Genomic DNA, 22144 nt, shown 5'->3' with positions numbered 1-22144 from the left:
TTTGGCAAAATGGGCATCAAAAAGCATAGATGGCCAGAAGATTGATGAGTAGGAGCAGATGCCCTATGAGTTATGTCAGGATATGGAGAGGACTCTTGCAGAAGATGTAAGTGGTATTGAGGAGGGATGATATGGTTCTTGCCTTTTTGTTGTCTCTGGTGGTTTCTAGGACTTTGGCCCTTTGCTGTTTTGTAATCTGAGGTTCTAATTTTCAATAAAGTTTTTACCCCTTTTTGTTCAAAAAAATAAAAAATAAACATAAAAATAAAAATAAACTCTAAATAATATTATTAGTTACATTAATAAATATGATATTAAAAACGTCTCATGATTAATTAAAGTGAGAAAGAAAATTAATTTAATAAAGATATTTTAATTTAAATTGCATAAAGTTGTTGCATGAAAATTGTATATAGAAAATTCAATATTTAAATACATTTCATTAATAGGCAAGAGCCTACAACACAACGGTAAATTGTGAGTCTCTTATCAAATAGGTCTTGGGTTTGAAACTACTCGTGCTTAATAAAATAATAATTAATCTTGGCTTTGGCCTCTTTCCGATATAAAAAAAATTATATTTAATTAATTGAAAAATTAATTAAATAAAAGAATTAAATTTAAAAAATTAAATTAAAGTTCTAATTTTAGCATATTTATATTTATTTAATTTAATAATTATTATTTAAGAGTTTTATTTTAATAATAAACTCTAAATAATATTATTAGTTGAGTAATAAATATTATTTGATTAAAAAGAAAATATTAAAATATGTGAATATTTGATTAATTAAAAACTAATTAAATTTATGCTTTAAATAAAAAGTCTAAATTAAAGGTTTAAATTTAGAAAATTGGTTAAAGAAATATTAGACTTATTTAATTAATTAAATATGTACTTCCAATTAATATATTTATTTTAAAGCCAATAGTGGCATGTTGTGCTGGTTAAGTTGTTATGTTGTTATCCTTGCCATCAAGGTTCAAATCTCATGGGGATGAGGTCCCCCGTTTGTGGCCTCACTGGTTCATAGCTCCAGGTCAAAGCGTTTACCCCTCTTTAAAAAAAATATATATATATTTATTTTAAAAGTCTAATTTAAAAAGTTGGATAAAAATAGAATTAAAATATTAAAATATTAAAGATTTAATATTGTTTTATTATGATAGGCAAGAGCCTAACACACAATGGTAACTTGTGAGCCTCTCATGTGGGAGGTTTTGGGTTCGAATTCACTTAACACATAAAAATTATTAATTACAATAAATAATAATAATTAATCTAGGCTTCGATCATTTATCGATCAAAATATATATATATATAGTTTTATTATGATTATTTAATTAATAATTATTAAATTAGAGTTGCATTTAAATAACGAGCTTTAATTATTCTTATTAATTTAAATAATAAACTATGCTTTAAATAGTGCTTACACTAATTAATAAGTGGAGGAAAAGAAAATATAAAAGAATATTTTAATTTAAAAGTTTTTTAAATTTGCATCAAAAAATTAAATTTAAAAGATTTGATTAGAGTTCTAATTTAGGAGTATTTATATTTATTAATTTAATAATAATTTATTTAGGAGTTTTATTTTTAATAAACTCTAAATAATATTATTAGTTAAATTAATAAATATTATATTAAAAACGTTGCATGATTTAATAAGGGAGAGAAAGCTTTAATTTAATAAAGTTTATTTTAATTAAACTGCATAAAGTGTGTGCATGAAAATTAAAATATAGTAATTAAAGACAAAGAGTTTTCGCATGATTGCATGATCAAAGCCTTGATTTGGGGGAAAAACTCTATTTTAAAGAAATTAGAGCTCATTTCTAGATACACAGGTTTGAAGGAGTCAATTTTCGAAAAAAGGGTTTTCAAAGGAAAAGGGAAATTCTTGCATGTTTGTGCGTTAATTGTTTTAGCATCAGATCTAGGTAAGATTTTGTGAGTTTGTGCAGTAATTGTTCGTTCTTTGAATTCATGTCTTCTTTGTGTCTATTGTGTTTCTGGTTTCAGAAGTTCTCTGGGTTGAAACTCTTGTTTGAGAAAATTGATTTCCATTATAGAATTGTCTGTGATTTAATCTAAAAACTTTTAGTAAATATTGAACTTTAGGGTTTTCAAAACCTAATGAATTAATGGAATTTACTTTTGTATGTACTTTATGTGATGTGTGATTTACTAATAATGGGGTTTTCGGGTTTAAAATAGCTTTGGCTAGTCAAGATGTTTACCAAAGGCTCGGGAGTTCTATTTTGTGATGTCATAATGATGTTTTGATCTCGATCTTTTATACTCAACCACGGTAATGTGTCAAGTATGCTCTATGAGATGTTTTCATGCATTGATTGTTATTGCTTTCCAGTGTTCTTGTGTGAAACTGAGGTGAATGGTGTGACCTATTTGATATAACCTTTGAGTCTTCGATCAATTGTATTTGGATTGCTTTCCAGTCAATTTTATAGGACTGAGGTGTTTGTATGATTTGTTCTTGGTGATGTCATGTTATGACATGGATTGGTTTATGTATAATTGATTTTGGGATCAGTCTTATTAGGATGATCGTATTGGTGGAATCTGTGATTATGATCAATGTTTTTCAATACTCGTTAGTTGCTTGTTTAAGAACTAATGTATGGTATGTGGTCTTTTGTGATCTTTTGATTTTACTGAGCTTAGGGTAGGTTATCTATATGTCATGTCAGGAAGTGGCTTGCAATGGAGGTCGGGGCCCAAAGTGGCTGCTAGGGTAACCCATTGTAAGTTGTTTAATAAGTGAAAACATTACACTAAATGGGAATAAAATGAACCTAATAAGAGTCTTTGTATTTCCTCGACTATACCTCAAGTGCTAGTACAGACTAGGATGGGAGTAGAGAGCGCTTGGTTGCAACCATGCATCGTTAGTATGCCTTGTTAGTACAAAAGGATACTAATGACGCATAGAGTCAGTATGGGGCCGGGGTCAAGTTAGATTGCTAGGGTAACTCTAGCGTTGATTCATGCGATGACACTTGCCCGCTTGCATAGGAAAATTTCCTACGTGTCTATGTTGCCTCTGGGATTAGTTGATACTTGTGTCTTGGTACCTTTGATTTAGATTGCTTTCAAGTGATGCCTTGAACCTTAGATGTTGGATTTGATTGTTGAGTTTGTTACCCAGTTTGGGACTTAAGTTTATCTCCTTAGTGCGGTGGGAGTGGACCTTTTTAGGGTTCCACGTGTTTGAGTGGTACTATTTTTTCTTATACCATTGAGATCCAATAGTCAAATGCTGTTGTTGGATGTGTTTATGCAGATGTTCCTTTCTATTTGTTCTTGTATTTCTATGATGGATGGTTGTACTATTGTATTGTATTTTATTTCATAAGATCTTAAAAGATGATGTATATTATTTCAGCCTTTCATACCTTGTGACCTGTATAGTGGATGATTGTGCATTTTGTTTATTGCCAAGTGGCATCATCTATATTTGTATATTATTTAAATAGAATTTGTACTTGTTATTATTTAATATAGATGTGTTATATATTAGATTTAATATTAATTAAATTTAAATGCGATTCAACATTATGGGATTCTTAAGAATTGTAATCTATTTTATGGTATGTGTTTATGTGAATGTTAATTGCTTCCGCTATGTTATAACTGTTGTTGTTAAGTTATTATCTTTAACCTTTTTTTTAAAAAAAATTGTCAAACTTAGTGAAACTTTAGGTTAACTTCTTTTGGGTCACATGGCGGGGTGTTACAATAGTGACATGCAAAATCAGATCAACTAGTTAGTGCACACCAAATCGTGGGTGATTTTTGTAAAGAGTTCTGAGGCAAAATTGAAAAACTCAGCAAGTCGTATTAATATCATTGCTTGGTGCAAACATATCAGCCCCTTCCTGCCTCCTTAATAACTCAAAATGTTCCATTTTAATTTTTTACACCTTCTTTGAGCTTTTGACCTAGCTCTATACTCAGTAGATCACTTTGTTTGCAAGTCATATTAAGCGTCTATGTGGTTCTGTAACAAATCCTGGTTTGGGTTTGTCGAACCAGCCAAAAAAAAGAAACAAAAAGAATGGGTTGTTGGATTCATCTGTTCCAAAAAAAATCCAAAAATAAAATACACATTTCTAGGCTGAAAACAGTGATTAAGTTTAGAATACCACACAGTGTATAATACAACCAACATAATCACCATAAACTCTAATGTCATTTAAATACTACATCTAAATATTATAAGATATATGCATTGTTCAAAACTTCAAGTTCAACATTAAAATAATAATATCAAGCTAAACAATCAATTTTAAGCAGCATAAGGATTTTCTATATCATCAAAACCAATATTATCAGTAACATTGAATGACTTAGGAACATTTTGAAAAACCATAAGTAGTTCCAATGCCACTCAAATTAAAAGAATGCTCACGGTCAAACTGAACTGTAACATTTAGGAAGTGGAAGCATCCAAGTTAGTTTGCTCTAGCTCTATATTCCACAACTTCATGGTTGTGGAATCTAGGAGTAGTGCCTCTTGCAGGGTTTGGGGTTAGAACCTCTCTTGAGGTTTAATGGGCAGACACCCTTGCAAGGGTCTAAGGGCGAAGTCCCTGCTACGATACACGGTGAGGTTGGGGAGCAGAGCACCCACCACCAGACTCAAACAAATACTTCAAAACTACATAGACTTTTGTGGGAGACATAAATTTCATAATTCTTTTGAAAAGGCAACATGAAAGGCTGAAAAAAGAAATAAAAACTAAAAAAGAAATAAAAACTAAAAAACTAAAAAATGGATGAATTCACCCTAGGTTCTCTCAGATTCTGCCTGGGTTCACACCTTGCCTGTACCACCAAACAAGTTGTGCCAAATAAAAGACCTGGTTCAAACCAAATGCAAATCTGGAAAATCTACAAGCATATCTGGTAAATTAATTGTGCAATTCCAAATGACTAGGTTTGAGTTAGCAACTATCAAATTGCATTTGAAAAGGCATGTAATAGTTATTTTGTTTGTTGCTTTACATTCAATCTAGTTGTTAGAGATCATATTTTTCATTTTATTTCAGACTTCTTATTTTGTTCTAGCTGCTGGATTTTATGTTAAAAAAGTAATTTTTTGTTGAGTTTTTATATTTTAAGTAGGAAATTGGTATCTGTGAAAACCAACAGTGGCACCAAGGCTAGGGAAGCTACTTGGAAGCATGGTACTTCAGGTACAAAGGCAAAGTAGTAGCATGTAACTACTATGACTGCACATGAGAGGAGGCATTGATTGCCTCAAATTTCACCTTGCGCAAATCTTTGGCTGAGATGTGCACTGAGACGGATTTTTTTCCCAGAGCAGGGGACAGAAGGAGGCAGCTATATAAAAAAACAGGAAAAAATTTAAATATATAGGGATATTTTAAATGTCCGTATAAAAACATGGATAAAACATTTTATATACATTATAGAACCTTAATATTTAATGTTTATGTTAAATAATTTATATTGGGAGCTCACTTGAAAGTGGAATTCAGCACATCATCAAAATTCAAGGATTAATTTTATGGGCAGCCAGGGGACGGGTTTCTGGGAGTTTCTGGGACAGGTCAAATTATTCTGGAAACATGTCCCCAGGTAACACTGGCAAATACATTAATATTGTAGAGCCTGAGGTTAAATGTGAAGCTATGGTTCTCCTTGCATCTTATGAGTGAAAATAAAATTATATACCAATTCATAAAAAGATTCTAACAGAAAGACAAATGTCATTAGGCTGCTTCAAGATCAATGGTAAATTGGCCTGTAGATATGGAGCTCTTAATTGTAGATAGTTCTATCAGCCCTCACAATCGCAAGGCTAAGGTTTTTTCATTCCTCATAACACTCCTAGTCTGCAATCTTGTGTTCAAAGATGCTATGTGAAATCAAGAAACGCATGATGAGGCCACGTTGACATTTGACAACTTTTGGTATCCCAATAGACTATTGTAATGTTGCAATGAGCCCTTATTGCATGGCACTGATCGATGCATTGGTCTTAGCAAGAAATGGGTTCCAAGCACCACAACAAATTGAGTGGGTCTATGTTGACAGCTTCATGAGTTCAGCATTTTATCTATCAAATAGACTGATGTCAAGCATTTGTGCACAGAGCTGTACCAAATCCCTAAAGCATGGTTTTCACCAAGATTCATCCTAGACAAACTCATATGCAATTTCATGCCCCCCAGTTGAATTTACAGCAGGACCAACCCAGATTGCCAATCTGGTTGAACAAAAGCCATACACAGATTCAAGGGCAAATATCTGCAAGCTGGCAACATAGAAAATTCTTTAAGATCAAGCATTCAAGTGTAAACCCGTCTTGTGTATTTTCTGCAAGATCACATGGATCCATACGTTGAGCGACATGGGAGGACAGTACACAACACCTGGTACACACTCTAAAAACATAAGAACACAGTTGAGGGTATAATATTATACCAGGTACAAGAGTGGAGGGCAGATCTCAAAAAAACTAGGTGTATAGTAAAATTTTAACTGAAATATCAAACTTGAAGTTTAAAACAAAACATTGCATGAAACTTGGCAAACCTGAAATTCAGTATAACTTTTTTCATTTTTTCCCTCTTAGTTTAGTTTCACTATAACGTGATTTTAACAGGGTGCATACAAGATTTACTGAAAATGCACTGGCTACATTATACTGTAGTATGTATACCTCGGATGCAAATTTGGTATATGCACCTGACAACTTCCATTGCTGCCATGCATCTAACATTGATGCCTTAACTACAAGATACTGATGACATTTTCAGTGAGATTGTAACAGTTGCAGAAACAAAATAGAATTCCCAATAAAATAAAATCACAACATGAATTTCAAATCAATTCGATAGTTCTAGGGTGACTATGACCTCCTGTTCATAGTGTTCGGCTCTATACTACTGAGCAACCAGAGAGCTTAGCTGGAGTCTTGACTTCAAAATAGAGCTTCCTACTCACACCATCACAGCCTCAGTTTAATTAGCCTCCAGGTTTTAGCACCAGGAATGAGTTAAAACTAACAAAACTTTTCTGAAATGCAGTTAAATCAGGTCAACATAAACATCAGAAACAATGGCCCATGACAAACTGGGCCTTTGACCTAAAGTTTCAAAGTATGTTCACTCATCCATTACTCCTGTGCAGAGCACATCATTTGAATTTAAGACCACCAAATAAGCCCCAAACTCAATTTGCCTACAACTTTACCAGGAGTATTCTTCTAAGTCCTGTGGTTAGCAACAGGATGATTCTAACGAGAAGAATGCTACTTTTTTATAGCATATCAATATCTCCACCTGATAGAAATCAAACTAAGCTCACAATAGCTTCAGTGAAAGTAAGCGGCAACATCAACATCTATAGCCACAGAAAACATAAGATGATCCCATAAGGGAAATCTACGAAGACCATTACTAATTTAGTGGGGATAACTAAGCTTGCAATAGCTGCAGTCAAAATATCAATATCTATAGCTGCAGCAAACAAAAGATGATCCCAACAATGAAGTCCGTGAAGACCATTACTAATCCTGTCAAAGCCATGCCTAGATGCTTGAAGGTCAGTTTCCAAAAGTACTCATACTTATGATAGCTGAATTTCCCAAGCATACTGCAATAAGGCAGCAAAATAACTCAACCAAAATGATTTGAACTTTTGGTGTGATGATGGTTAGACACATTTATCAATCTTACCCATGCTTCCTTAGGGGAGCCCAGAACCCACTTTCACTTTAACAAGCAAAATGATAAAATTCAGAGTCAGAAACATGCTCTTTATCAACTGAACCAACAAGGTCTATTTTCCCGTGCAGTTTTGTAATTTGAATATTGGTTGTAGTGGTCCCACTGTGCATCGTACTTAAACTAAAATTATTCAATAATCGAATGCCAAAAAAACATATATTCCTTTGAAAGAACATGAAGTAAAACACCAGGTAACGTAGATTCTTCTCCACAAAAACTCGCCACTCAAATCGGCCATGCAGTCAAAAAGCCAAGGAATCCAAAACTTGAAAATGATATGTGATAAAATGAAAAAATCTCCAGTTTCCACACGGTGGTTCAAGAGAACCCAAGCAACTGCGTGGACAGGGCTGTGACCCAGAAAGCTGATCTTAACCTCTCTCCTTTTCTGAAAGATGTGACCAGCGACATGGACCAAGACACACCAATGACATGGAGTGACGAGAGAAGTAAATATATCGAAAAAAAACTTTCAACTTTTCTACACAATTTGAAAATCACGGGAGACAAACATAAACCAACAACAGCTGGAGTGTGGAGGAAAGAAATGTGACAAAAACAAAACAAGGTAAGTAAAAGTTCCTACCACTAAAAACCTATTTTCCGCAAGCCAAAAATGGGGAGAAGAAAAAAGTATGCGATATATGAAATTATGCATATATCATCCACTCTAAACTGCTATCCATTAAAAAACAGTTTATGGCAAAAGAATAGTGCAATGAAAGTTATCTTCTCAGCATGAGTAACCAATAACATCCTCCAAAATGAAAGCAGAACAATTTGAGTTAGCCAACAGAATACCATTTAAGAAGAAGAAATACCGAGAGCCGCATTATAAAAGCTCCATAACACCGACAGAAATGCATGGAAGAAGTTAAAAGTGTAGACATAACCATGATACAACAAATCAGATGACTGCCTGACACCCAAAAAACAAACTTATAAACATTTTCCTGATCCCCATGATATCTTTTTTTTGGACGGAGAACAGGGTATAATCTTACCAGTAGCACAGCAAAAGGTTCGTCTCGTGCCTGAGGTCGAGAATCTGTTGTGGGAGGGATGTTCCTGTCACTTGTGTAATATTGGACATCTAAAATCATGGAGAGCGAAAATCATCTTCATTGCTGCTACCCCTGAATTCTACCCTAAACTAAACATATTTATTTTGTATCTTCAGAATCGCCACGCCTAAAAACTCAGTTTTAGTTTTAAAACTTCTAAAATGATCCCTCCGATTGTAGTGTAGATCAGCCACCGCAGGAGGGCTACGATCGAGGCTATGATAGTCATGGTAATTTTACATTAGAAATCCGTCATAAACGAAAATAAATTAGTTTAGATTAAATTTTGGATTAGCAATTTATATCTACTTTGATTTAAACAATGAAATAAGAAAAATGTAAATTTTGAAGTTGGAAAGGAGGAGATGGATTTGACCATGATAAAAGATTATTATTTGGTATCTAAAATTAAGTATGAGATGAATAGATAAAGGTCATTGTATTATGTGGTATTTATTATTATATTTTGTTACATATGAAGTTTGATGTTTTGGATCTTTTAGATATGCAAATAAAGATTTTTTAAATATTGTTATTTATAATGATAAACTAAAATTTGAATGTTTTATTTTTGCTTGTTATACAAGGATCTTAATCATAGATGAGCTTTATGATCAATTCAATACTTTTGAAACAAAAATGGAAGTCAACACATAATAAATGCAAATTGCATTATTGTGATGTGGATAACTTCAAACTTAAACAAAATATAAAGAGATGATGCAATGATCTAATGTTAAACTAGGGTTCGGAACTTGTTGATAAAGAGGCAAAGATTGTCACACCAAAAAAAAAGTAATACAATATGTTATAATGGCAAATGTAAGAGTGTTTTGTGAGATATAATGTTAACAATAAAGGGATTTTTTGTGAAGTATTTGTGATAATATTGGATTATAAATAGTCCCTTGTGAGCTAAGGGTGATATTGTTTTATGCACACCCTATAACCCAATTCAATGTTTTTGGCATAGAATCAACACGTAATAGCTAGTTAAAATTGAATGTAAATTTTTGTTCGGATTAAGGAGTCTTGACCTTAAAATATTAATATGTTGAATTATTTAATTAATAATTGCATAATCGGTTTACCTAAGTTATTAACTTCCTAAGTTGTCATTCACTTTGTAGGACCTCTTGTAAGGTAACATCCTACATAGCAAGTGATTAGGTGGAATGTTGTTATTTTCTAGGAAGTTAGCACCCACTTGGGAGATGTTATATTTTTGGAAGATATTGTCGTATATTTACATTTTGGAATGGAAATTGATTTGACAGTTGCTTATGTTGAATAGAGAGTCTTAGTTTACAATATCTATTGTGTACTAGAGTTGTATTAGCAATTGGCAGTTATAGTAGAGTTCACTTTTGACAAGTGGTGTGAGGTAATGAAGGCAACAGATTGTGGTCATCGTAATTTTTATAGTGTACTTATATTGTATTTGGTAAGATGACCTCTGTGGGTGAGATAGATGTTGTTGTTTCAAAATTTGTTATGAGCAACATGGCATAGGATTAGTAAGATGTTCATTATGACAAAACTTATCTCTTTGGTGTTCAACACGTAAGGAAACTTGCAAGAAAGAATGTAATTGTTTCCACATAACCCACAATAGATTTGAAATAAATATACAATTAAAATCCACATGCAAGAGAATAGACAACATACCCACAAAAATGTGACACATGATATACCTTGGGAAACCCTCGTTGAGGGAAAAACCCAGCCTCCAAAAGCATCCATCACCATGTATTATTCAGCAAAAATACCATTGCAATACAACCATGGAAGCCTTCAATGCCATAGCCACAACCAAGCAATCCATGTGAACAAGCATAAATCCACACATCCCATGCCATGCTTCCAACCTTCACAAATACTCCCTTGGCTAACTTGTCAAGCCTTGTCTCGCTCAACTCTTTCCCTTTTGCCTTCTGTCTTGTCACTCTACAACAACTATCCTTGTGGCTGCTTATATAGTAGCAAGTCTCACAAAACCACCAAGTGGTATTACGTAAACCATGTGCTACCTAACCCATTGACCCCACATTTAATATTGAAAGTTTAATTCTTTTCCCCAATATTAAACAATTACATGAAATATTATTACAATGTTACAATACAACTCATCAAGTATATCCCATGAGAATCTTTACATGTTGCACGTCCATCTAGGTGCAATATTACGTAATAAAATAAAATAATACAATATAACAATATTATGCAATGTGTGCAACACTCATTATCTCAACAAAACGTTGCATTGAAAATCTTGTCTACCTCTTTGTGTTGAGCTCTCTATACATATGTTGATGCCTTGGATGATTTATGTGAGGAGAGGGGTCCATTATATAGGGGTTATGCTACTTTATTTTTTCAAAATGCAACAAGATATATAAATCTCCATGTAAAGGCTTTGAGCTTGAAAATGTGTTGTAATGCATTGTCAGGTAATGCATTGGCTTGATGTTTTGCAATGTAGGGGGTTTACCCCAAAGGATTGTTCATGTATGTATTTGTGTTTTCTCTTTTGACTCCTTCTTTTTTATATAAGTAATTTATTTTTTTATTGCTTGAAAATAATATTTACATAGTCTTTCTGCATTTACACGATAGAGGCTTTTAAGCCTAGATTTTCCTCATCCAATCTTATCATTACAGCAAGCAAAACCTACCTACTATAATTTGACAACTTTTGAAGCATCAACACTTACTACAATGATAACATAACCCTACTTGAGAAAATGGGTACTGAGCACAAACACTCACACGAGCCTAATCTTGGCTACCATAGTGGTTGAGCATCATCTCTCTAGACTTGTTCAACATAACACCTCTCGTAGTTTCAAGTTTGGTTTGTTTCCTTCCTAAGACCAGAGGTGGCACTATGTTGGGAATTGATCTTGCATTCCTTTTTGCAACTTTATTGGGTGTCACTTTCCTCTTTATCCTTTGTTCCTCTTCCATCCTCCATTGGTCCTCCTATTGGGCCATAAAATGTAGGAGTTTCATCTATGTCACCTAACCTCCCCGACTTGCTTCCAAATAGACTCCTTTGGTCTAAAAACTATAAATGGTTACACCCTTTCACTAGACCTTTAATGCTCCTCTAACAACCCTCCATTGTATGAAAACCAACCCCTATCTCTGCGAAACCCAACTACATTTGAATATCCAATGCCATTCCAAATCCATGCAAAGATTGATCATTCTTTCTACCTTCGATTTATCTTGTGCCAAAAAGAAAGTCGATGTACAAAACAAAGATGAAATGTCTACATTTCACCTTGGACGAAATATCTACATTCGTCCTTAGACGAAAAATATTCTCCAAAAACTTTTTCCCAAAGAGCTAGCATAAAATTCTGGTAAAAGCCTCATTGTCAATCCAAAACACCTTACTCGACCTCCTTGGAGTGATTTCACCCCAAAATCCAGGAAATTGCTTCTTCTTTGGCATCTTCAAATAAAAAATTGCCTCTGTCCTAAATGTTTTTCTCTTCACCTCTTTGTTCTTTTGACAATGAAATATTCTTAGAGGGCCCTCTCAAAACTTTTCAAAATCGATAAAGTTCTCAATTTCCTTGCATCATAAGCAATGACATCAATCCATCATTGTTATCTCTGCTCACACCCCAAGATCACCAAAATGTATCTACATACCATGACTCCAATCAACTAGCCCAACTCTTGAGCTAATAATTTCTCTATCATTTCCAATAAAGGAACATTTAAATCCTCTACTATCTCTGCATTTTCTTCAAATCCACTCCAACATTTTCAATTATGTCTACCAGTGCATTCCCCTTTCACCTTGTATGATTAACTTAAAAGTCTTCAAATTCCCCCTAAAAGCGATCGTATCCTTCTAACAACTTTTCATGAAACTAGATCTCCATCTTCCCCTTTATAATTTCATTAATTGCAATTTGTAAATCACCAACTAGATATAATTTCTTTATGCCCAGTTTCTTATATATGCATAATAAAAATTGAGTTGCCATGCATTCTGCAACATTATTCATCCCTACTGGCAAAGCATTTGCTCTTAAAGCTAGAATGTTCTCCTCATCATCTAAAATTGCACAACTTGCTCCCCTGTGACCCAGATTACCTTCTGAGGCTTTGTCAAAGTGAATCTTAACCCAACCTTCCCCCTTCCTACTCTCCTTGTCTACTATCTCTCTTTCTCCCTCAAAATGTTTAACCCTTGAAAACCCATTAACGTGTCACAAAGCTAAAAAGATCCTCTTTTGACTCATTCTTATTGTTTCATGATCCTAAAATACTAAATATATATGTTGTAATGCAACTAATTTTTTCTTAGATATGTAAATTGAGATCACTTTCCTCTAAGGTTTTAATAATGTGAAATGAATTATGTTTATTTTTAATTTATGACACAGTAATATGTGCTTGTACCTATTTGTTGAAATATATTTTAAAGAATTATAGGATATTACATGTTTATACTAATCTCAAATTGATTTTTCTAATTCTCTTATTTCCCTTCAATTGATATCAAAGATCACTTATGTGATTTTTCATATTGCTTGCATGTGAGGATTCATGATGTTTCTGGCTCTGGGTATTTTTATGTTAAGATATCTTAGCTTGTAAAACTTGAAGAAATTGGTTGATGGTATATTAGTTGATGATTAGAAGTCTTGATTATTTTATGACTAGAAGTCTTGTTGTTGATTTAGATTTATAGGAGACCATAGGTATTTTGAAGGATTGTGAAGATGGAGGTGGAGTTGGTCATATGCTTACATTTAACTTGATATCAATTTGGAGCCCTTGTTTAAAAATGTATAACAGTAATGCACGGTGGTTTTGTTAAATTTCATGGTTGTGGCTAGCATATTTTGAATGCTATGTGTTTGATCCAGGCTCTCCAATAATATGGAGATCACTTGGCTTGTCTAAACTATTTGTAAATGTGTTTATATTACGTTCTTATTTAGTCATATATTGGAAGGCATTATTTCATTATCCCTAAACACGCAAATGTTGTGGAGTTTATCATTAGACAATTTAAAAGTTTCTAGAATATCCTATCACCCTTAGACACAAATATAACCAATATCACAGAGGAATAAAGGATAGAGAAGTGAACAAAAGACACAAAGATTTAATGTGGTTCACCCAATCCCTGGGTTACATCAACCAAATAGAAAATCCAATATTATTATCTTGCAGTTTCAACCTGATTACAATCTAGAATCCCTTACAACTCAATACCATTGCAAGAAGCTCCTAAGTCATCATACATCATAAAATCTATAATCATATGTCATTTTATACAATACTTATGTTGCTTACAAAATTAGGGCTATATTTTGTCCAATAGAAAAATATCTCCCAACACCTTTTTACAATAATAAATTCATTTTTGGCCTCGAGGGTGTTTCCCCTTGATCTGACCTTGTATCATTTACAATGAGCACACCTGAGGTGCGACCCCAAGACCTTGCCTTTGGCACTGCTCCTAGACCCTGCAAGGGGTGCTGCCCCTAAACCCCCCTAAAAAAATTATGGGGGGGAACTGTGTCAAATGAAGTGGGGGAAATTTGACCTCTAAGTCTGAGTTTGATTAGGTTCCACATAATAACAACATGTATTATTGGTGATTGTGGAGCTTAGCATTAAATGTATATGGATTTCTTGAAATATTTTTTCCTTATGGGTGGTTGCCCTTTCCCTTAGATGTGAATATTTCATAGATTTTATGTTTAAAATCTATAGTGATGTTCAACTATGATGATTCCATTATTCTAGTTTTATCCTTTTCTAGTATTTTTAGAATTCGAATTCTTCTATATGTGAAGTGGGTATGGATGTGCATGAGTAACCTTAAACACAATATTTTTATAGGTTTTACACAGTCAAAACAAATTTATGGTTTTATTGATCTAGTCAAGATCTATTTTCCAAAACCAATTTTCTTTTCGATGACTTTGCATAAGATTTGATTTTCATATCATTCTATTGGAGATTAATTTACTATACACTTTTGAAAATATACTCTTTTTCCGGAAAGTTTTGGTTTTTTTACTAGTTAATATGGAATTTGTTGCAAGAAAATAATATGTTTAAACTTTCTAAGATTTATTTGAGTTACTTAGGCAAATATGCAATTGGGGATAATATAGTTGTATTACAGTCAATTTTCATGCTAGCCTATGAGGTCTTATTTGTAATAGATATACAAATAGATTAATAAGTATCTATTGTTTTGAGATTATTTAATGACAAATTAATACATGTGTTCTGAAAACAATATTTGGTTAAGATTTATTTCCAACTTAATTTATAATACAATTTCTTGATCTCTCTCTAGTATTTTTATATTTATTTTAAGATTGAGGAATACATCAAGTGTCATGAAGTGTATAGAGTGGTGGATTTCAAAATGCTTTGGGATCAACTTTAAGAAGATTTATTTTACTAAGTCATGGGGCCAAACGTAAAGAATTTGAGAAACAACAAACCTTTCTTAAGTTGGGTATTGCAATGCTTGAAAGGCACTAAATATTTCAAAAGTTTTGGGGTCATGCTTGTTCTTATATGGAGGAGCTTATAATTAAATCAAAATTAGCACACTTAGGTCATATACATTGATCAATATTTTATCATACACTATTGTCATTTTAGGAGATCGTTATTTTTGTTACCATTGACACTTTGGTGTGTGACATAAATATTTACAAGTCGTGGAAATATAAATATGTCTTTAATTAATTTTGGATATTTAAATGCAACATCATCTACTATAATACGAGTGACAATTATTTTGAAGTCTAGGAAAATATCTCCTAACTTCACCTCTTCCAAAGTTCTTTAATTTAATATTGTTTCCTCATTATCTTGGAGCTTACCGTAGAGAATACATGCAAGTAAAATGTTCATTTTATAATTAATTTTGAGTCATGCATTGAGACTACTGGCAGAGGAAATAATTGAATTAATCGAGCATTTATATTGGCTCTAGTTGTTTCTGCAACTAGTTATAGAATCAAATGTTGTTTTAGGCGTCATGTTCTTCACATTAGTGAGAAACATGATTAGCAATAATAAGGATGGTAATTCTAAGAATCATAAAGATTGGGCTAGAAAAGTCAATTGAATGCAGAGTATTTTAAAAAATGATTGAGGAATATCAAAAATTATATTGACTTATTACCTTGCATTATTGTGCATGCAAATAAGTGTGTACTATGGTGTGAGCATTGAAGGAGACTAAAATGCTATTGGAATGTTCTTTGTCTTTGATTTATAGCAATATATGGAGAGACTCTCTAGAAAGGTGTGGTATTAAGAGGGTTGTCATCATAAGACTCACAGTTGTGTAAGCACTAACTTACTTGTTCGATGCTTATAGGAAAATATCATATTGTACAAGCCAAAAAAAAAATTCTATATGTAACAGTGAGTGATTGGAAATAGTTAGCACCATAAAGTCTCACATGTAATAGCTTGTTCAGAGAAGCATGTTCATCAAACTACACATACAAGATGCTAGAGATTGTCTCTTTATATCTATGTGTATGTCATTTTTTTGCAATAGTATCCATGTATTGTGTATTGTCTTGCCTTAAAACCCTTGGACAATAAGGATAAAATATGCACTAAATAAAAAAATTGTTATCATAAGCTACCTTGCAATAATATATAGTAACTGAGTACATTAATTAAACATCTAAATAAAATATGAACTCGAGGAACATGGTGTTGGTGTTTTAAAACTATAGGTTTCAAAACCCAATGATGAGAACAAAATACATCTAAGGGCAGCTAATTCTCATTTTTAACATACTTATTCAGACATTAGGGCCAACTATAAGGTCATAATCCTTCTTCTACTTTAGGCTCTACAAAACCTAGGTGGGTGAACCTTAGATTTGTTCATATGGTACCAGTTCCAAAAGAATACAACTAAATCTGGATAAAGCAGATTAAAACCCTAATTCTTCTATTACTTATGCAAACAACATAGACTTGAAATAGCTAATAACAGGACCTATGAACTTGACCAGCTAAGTGCGCTTTTAGCTCTTCAACATAAAAGGGAAAAGAATTTGATTAATGTGTTGATTATCAATAAAACCAAGGTATGAACAACAAGCATATAGATCCTATAGTTGATTAGTGCCTTATCTATTGGGAAATTCCACAAATTACTAACACACATTCTTGGAAATCATTAATACATCTCATAAAGCAAGACTCCAAATCTATCCATTCACCTTGTGAATCAGACATCTACATTAAATTTTAATCTTATACTTGACCTATCCTTCTGTGAAATCAACAACCCTGTCAAATATATCAAGCATTTACTTGGCTCTTTGTTCCAATAGCAAAATATATCGAGACATGCAACTTAAAAGGACTTGCAACTGGGTTTAAGCTCTTTGTTCATAAACCACAAAACATTGTAGAGACAACCTAGATAGGAGACAAGAAATCAGATTGAAGATGAAACTCAATTGCAACATTTTATTTATTTCATTGAATCAAATACATGAGGATGCATGAAAATAACTTAGAAAACAGTTGAATAGAATAGAACTATCTATATTAACTCCATTAATGTTGTTCAAATATAGAGAAATGTTGGGCATCAATGGTGAGATCACAGCTAGAGCTCTGCTCAATAGTCTGGAAACAACCAACCATCAACAACCCTAAAGAAAGAGAAGAGAAGAGACTATAAAGAATGGAAGAAATCCTAGATCTGCTATGATGTTGTCATTTGTCCACTTGAAGAACCTCCATCTACTAATGAAACCTCTCTCTACTCTCTTCCTATAAATGAAAATAATATCTTATCCTTATTGTTGAAGAATGGGTGAAATATCTTTAGAATGATGGAGAACACAACTGATTGCAAAAGATACCAGATCTAATTCTAAAAACAAGAGCCAAAACATCTGCCAAATGACTTTTAGAGGAAAAATAATACTTTTTGGAGCATCTCCCCCAAATCTAGAGACAACAAACTTTTGCATCTGCTCTCTAAATGATTATAATGCTCAAATGTGAAGAACACTCATTCTACTGAGATTGCCCCATTTTCACAAAATTGTCTATAATGTTTACTCTTGAATACCTGCACATATTCTGACTATAGATTCAGAAAGTTTGTCTTCTCCCCTTTGCAATGGTATATTGCATTCCATATTTTGGATAAAAATGGTGCCCGTAGTGTTTGTTTGAAAAATCTGCCCCTTGGCCATGAATAGAGCTTTTAAAATTGTTTTTTTTTTTAAAACATATAGTTTGAACTATATATAGAGTATATCAATTTTATTTCATTTTTTTCATTCTTTGAGAATGAGCGCTCAGCCTTAGCCTTTGGAGATATTTCAATTTAATATTTCCTTTTTTAATCTACTTATTCCTCCAATCCCACTTGAGCGCCAAGTGTCACATTTTCATTTGCCAACTCACATGCCATGGTTCCCACATATCCTTAGTATAAGTTTGAAACATTGAGATTTTTGACCTTGGAACTTACAATTTAGCATAATTTCAGAACACTTATGCATTCGTCCTCTTGATCTTACAATTTCTCGTATGATCGTAACTCTTATGATTTTTTATAGCTTCTTAAGATCATGATTTCAACCTCCCAATCTTACGATTTTTGTAAGATCATAAGATTCATTTTTCCTCCTCCATTCTCATGTTGATCATGTCATCTTAATTCTCCTCCTAAAACCTCCAGATCTCACTCTGATCGTAGCATCTTAACTCCTTATCTTTCCTCCTTCAAACTTACGACGAGTGTTTGAAGGATGCCATGTGTCAACTTGTTGATTGGTCACTCCTTTCGTTGAAATTATGTTGACTTCACTGCCAATTGGATGAATGGGCCAGTTCATGCATGAACCTTGCCTCAAAAGAGGTGTCTTTAAGACACTAAGGACCTTAGTGTTTGCATATTTTAAAAGGTAAGATTCCCCTCAACTCACCAATGTGGGATAAATCCCATCGCCCTCCCTCCACCAAGAAGACTTGTTCACAACTTGCAAGTCGATGATGCCTCTGGCATTCTAATAGGAATGCTTTGACCATGGGCCCTCTCTCAAAAACTTATGAGTCGTGCCATATAACCATTCAACATGCTATCCCTATGATCTCTGAGTGGGCATCAAAATGTATGGTCATCACTCCTCCTTACTCGGTGAAAAAGTGAGTATTCCATCCCTTATAGTTGCAAATTTTGGCTTATTACTTCATCCATATTTCATCTTATATAGAAGGTGTAATGGATCATATGGTTGTTGATCAACTCATACTTGTTCTATCAAAAAAAAGGACTCACCCCTTTCTAAACTCTGCCAATAATCTCTGTCAAGTTGCCCATTCAACACCTTCAGCTTATAAAACACCATCTTTAGGCTTTGGAAGGGCCCTATGGGCATTGATCTAATGAAATATGACCTACAATCTAGTCTGAGATTTTATTAAATTTTTTTGGGTAATCAGCCAGAGTTATTAGTGCAACTCAACACTTCCAATCATTTTCCCTTTTGTTTGTGGCTTCAAAAACTCGCATTGAGGAGGAAATGTTTACTAGAAAAAGGCCCACGCTATACTAACATATTCTCACAGATTTTCTCAAACTTCAATACACATGATGCTTCATTAGATCCGAATGGCTCTTTGTTTTCTCAAGCCAACTTTCTGTAACGCCCCGCTCGGGAACCCAAGAGAAATAAACCTAACATGTTACAATGTTTACTGAACTATTTTTTTTTTTGAAGTTTAAACAACATCAAGATAACATTAATGCGGAAGCAATATGAACATACACAACAAATACACATTTGCAATTACAGATATAGTTTCAATTCCTCAAAGGTTCCTTTACGTTGAGTCACATTTAATAATCTTAAATTAATTAGTTTAAGTTTCAAGTACAATGTCTCAAGATCATAAAGGAATAACAGATACATAGTCGCATAAGCAAATGCATAAGTATAAACAATACAATGAAAGTACATCCAATCAATAACATCCACTGCACATGTCGCAGGGTATGTGAAAATAGATACTGTACAACATAATACATGATAACATATATACTTCATCTGAAAAGAAGTCTCTGAGATAAGAAGTAAGAATGATAAAGGTACATCTTCTACAATGAACATCCAACAGTTGGCAATGTGAAGGGGAACCCAAATGGTAAGAAGACACTACCTCCCGACCGCGTGGTTACCTAGTCAGGCTTCCACTCCCACCGTGTAGGGAAGATAATGAACGATCCACAAACGGCTATCAAACATAAAACACTCCTAGGCATGGAATACCTACTAGCCAAAACTATCTCAAAGGTAACACATACTACTCAAGAAGATAAAATAAACCAGAAAGAAAGAACACTCAATCCAATACTGACATCACATAACCAAACATCATACACAAACCAAGTATAAACCAAATACCAAGATCACAAGATAAAGTCAACAAAAGATAATCCTCCTCAAGTCAAAAACCACATGTCAAAAGTACAACATAATGAAACACCAATCATCATCAATGAAAGTAAGTAACCACAATAAACACATCCAACAATAGATACACCACCAATAATAAGTACACCACATCCAACAATAAGTACACCACCAGAGATACACAAAAACTACAGAGGAGACTTAGGCTACATACTAGGGAGTGTCATCACATGGCTGCTTGAGTTACCCTGGACTGATCTCTTGATAGACCCCGGACCCTCAAGCATTGAGTTACCCAGGACTGGTTACTTTGAACCCCGGACCCTCAACATCACACATATGGAAAACTAGAAAGCCCTCTCAAGAAGATGAGGCACTCATCTCATTCCCATCCTTAGTCTATACAAGCACTCAAGGCATGGGTAAATCAAAAATCTCTAACTTATCTTTTTAGTATGTTTTCCCCCCCCCATAAATTTTAATTACTAGGTTATCACTTATTACATAACTTGCATTAGGTTACCCTGGTACTGACCACTTTGGGTCCCGGACCCCTATGCAAGCCACTCCCAAGTCACATACCTAGACAACCTCTCCTAAGCACATAAAAACACAGTTGTGTCCCATACCACAACACCCATAAAGATCAAACTTGGTTCCTTAACAGGCAACCTGATAACAAGATGGATCAAACTAAATCCAAATACACATAAATGCTCACAAAACAAATCTCATAAGTATAAACTCCAATTTGAATCACAAGAATCATCATAACATCTAGCCACATAATAGTATCCAAGAAATCTCACAAAACCTCTGGTGTACATCCTAGACTGGTCGACATCTAAACAACACCAAAATCCAAAAAGAAATATAGACAGTACATAGAAAACATCATAGTCTCACAGTTGGATTTGATTGATAATATATTGTTGAATTAATGTAAGGTTTCAATTTTCGTTTTTATTATAAGTTTCAATTTGCGTTTCAATGTATGTTCAAGTGTATACGATTCTCAGTATTACTCATACAATACACCCGTGTATTTGTTTGAATTAAGGTTTTAAATTTTCAGTTTAATACATGTTTTCAAGTAAGTAAGTTTTTCAGTTAACCTTCATAATTAACCCTTGCAATTAAACTCATTCTGGTTCATATAATAACATATCAAGACTTAGAAGTAATACTAATCATTTATTAAATTATTCGATTACTAAATAGAAATATTTCCCAATTCCATTAATAATTCAAATGGTTAAATAGTAAATATTATTAACCATACCACTGCTGTCGTAGCCTGCGTCAGTAGCGTACGGCGCCGGCAGGGGTTATAAAAAATTTCGTTTTTTTTTTTTTTTTTTTAAGTTTTTTTTTTAAAATTAATTTTTTTTTTTAAATTTTTTTTTTTTTATTATTATTATTATTATTATTATTATTTTTTTTTTATTATTCTTATTTTTATTTTTATTTTTAAATTTTTTTTTTAACTAAGTCAAATTTCAATAATTTTGTTTATTAGAAGAACAACCCTTCTAATAAATTTAAATAAATTATTATATATGAAAATTTTAAGAATTGTATTATAATTCTATATTCTTTATTTTATAATATTTTTCTTAACGAACTTCATAACAATATTATTTTAGTATATACATATTTTAATAACATTTACGATATTAAACTGATAGGAAAAATAAATTGAACCCTTCAAATTTTCAATCCTAAGATTTTCATTTCCAAAAACAAACCCCTTCCAAATTTAAATTTCTTAATTCCATTTTAATTCAAAACCCAAATTTCAATTTAATACTAAATTTCTTTCAAAAG

At 33.0% G+C, this 22144-nt stretch overlaps 1 protein-coding gene across 1 annotated transcript in view; it reads right to left on the bottom strand.

The window, feature by feature from the left end:
- Positions 1 to 9075, bottom strand: part of LOC149562480 (uncharacterized) — a 75155-nt gene extending 66080 nt beyond the window's left edge. The window contains exon 1 of the mRNA XM_089825970.1: positions 8790 to 9075. The gene's annotated coding sequence lies outside the window, so the exon portion shown is untranslated. The remainder of the gene's footprint in view (positions 1 to 8789) is intronic.
- Positions 9076 to 22144: the final 13069 nt, after the last annotated feature.

This window comes from Cupressus sempervirens, chromosome 4 (genome assembly GCF_028749045.1).
Source record: "Cupressus sempervirens isolate cs-2001-9-10 chromosome 4, ASM2874904v1, whole genome shotgun sequence".
Lineage (NCBI taxonomy): Eukaryota > Viridiplantae > Streptophyta > Pinopsida > Cupressales > Cupressaceae > Cupressus > Cupressus sempervirens.
This window is presented reverse-complemented; position numbering and strand designations above follow the sequence as displayed.